The 1,980-nt window shown below is 46.0% G+C and overlaps 1 pseudogene; it reads right to left on the reverse strand.

Moving 5' to 3' along the window:
• Positions 1-762: 762 nt before the first annotated feature.
• On the reverse strand, positions 763-1,019 carry LOC102864187 (annotated as a pseudogene).
• Between the last annotated feature and the right edge of the window lie 961 nt (positions 1,020-1,980).

Consider the following 1,980-nt stretch of genomic DNA (forward strand, 5'->3'; position numbering starts at 1 on the left):
CATTATCTATTGCAGCTCATAGCAACCCACCATTGGGCTTCTGAGCTGTAATTCTTTAGGGGAAAAGTATTCATCTTTCTCTTGTGGAGCTACTGGTGGATTTGAATTACTGACCATTTGCTGAGACATACAACACGTAATGTACTACACTGGCTCCTAGGCCAGTTTAGAACTTTAATTTCATATCTCATTCAAAACTCTCCCCTAGTACAGTTCAGATCTGTAACTCTTCCTTCTTTATCTAAAACATAGGAAAAGGATGGGAGAAAAGACAACACAGCTTCTCTAAGGCTGTGTTTTTCCTTACTGCTTTTCCCCCTCCTAGTTGATAACCTTGTCCAATGTTTATTGAATATGAACCATTGCAAATGTTGTCAACAATTTCTAGACACTCACTCACCGCACATTCGGATCCCTCCCTTGACTCCTCTTTAGAAGAAGCAGGAGTGGGACCTCCCCCAAACTTTGCTGGGGCGGGGGGACAAGGGGGGTGATCAGAAGGGAGGTGAGGGGAAGGAGGAAAGAAAAAGAGGATGGAGGCGGGAGGACTGTTTTAGTGGTTTCAGTCAAGACGGCCAAAATTGAAGATAGCAGAACCAGTGGGGAAAGTTAAGATGTTCAAGCCAAACACGCGCGTGCACACACACAGAGACGCAGCGGCTGCAGGGACTCTGAAAAGGACCGGGAGTCCAGAAGACATTTCAGTCCTCGTCATGAAGCGTCGGCTGACCCAAGGTCCCTAGGCTCTGCTTTTGGGGCACATCAGCCTTGAGCCAAGGCGGCTTTGATAGCAGCTACGAGTTTCAGGAACGTGCTCTCCGCCTCCACCTACCCATCACCTTTTTAGGAGTGGATCAGCTTGCCAGCTACCATCACTTCAGAGAACCCGGTAGGCTGGGGAGTTCCCTCACCACTGATGTCTAAGGGCCAGGGAATTAATCTTCCAACTTCTTGAGTTGAAGATACATCGACTTATAGCCTCAACCGCCACAATAAATGACTCAGAGGGCGAGGGCCATGACTGGGGTTCAAGCAGCCGCCGCTGCGGATGCCACTCCGACTGCAGCGAGTACTCCTCCTTGTTGCTTTTTTGATAACATGGATGGCAGATGAAGCCCCGCTGGATGGATGTGTTGGCTTTCTAAAGGGTCTCCGCACTGCAAAGAGGCACACGTGGCACGTTTGGTTCCATAGCGTCCTCTTCCCACAACCTTCTCTTGTTGCTGAAATGTCTCCTTTGTGTGTGGCTGCTCTTGTTGATAGGTGCCATTGAATCAAGTACAACTCCTAAAGACCCTACAAGCAACAGATCTGAACTCTGTCCTACCCTGTGTCATCCTCATCCTCTCTGACACATTCGAACCCATTGCAGTAGTCACTGTCAGTCCATCTAGTTGAGGGTCTTCCTCTCTTTCACTGGCCCCTCCACCTTTCCAAGCATGATGTCCCTCTCTAAGGAAACAGCCCCTCCTAACAACATGCCCAAAATATGTGAGGCGAAGCTTTATCACCTTTGCCTCCAAGGAGCACTATGTGTGATATTTGCCATATGATTCAACCAAGTACTTTCTGTGTTTCCTAGAGATCCACAGGAAAGTGTATTATTGCCACATCAGTTACACATGCTGGTTCTGTTACTGCCGTCCCTTCCCTCAGTCCTGCCTAGTTCCTCTTGATCTCATTATTCTACTCATATCGGTATAGGAGCAGAAAGACAAGATCACTTTCTAAGCTGATGTTCAGATGGAGAACAAAATGATAGATCCTTATTTTTGACACATCCACATTTTTTTACAATAGATTCTTTTGGGGATGCCAAATCAGCCATTTCAGAGTCATGAAATAACAAGATGCAAGCTTTGTGAAGCTGATTTTAGAACAGAGGTTCTTTGTAAAAGTTATCCTTGTTCAAAATTGTGAAATGAATAGCTATTTCATTTTTTAATAAGATAATTCTAATGAATGCCTTAGATCTCCACA

This window comes from Elephantulus edwardii, unplaced genomic scaffold, assembly GCF_000299155.1.
Source record: "Elephantulus edwardii isolate Elephantulus edwardi_28Jun2011 unplaced genomic scaffold, EleEdw1.0 scaffold00065, whole genome shotgun sequence".
NCBI lineage: Eukaryota > Metazoa > Chordata > Mammalia > Macroscelidea > Macroscelididae > Elephantulus > Elephantulus edwardii.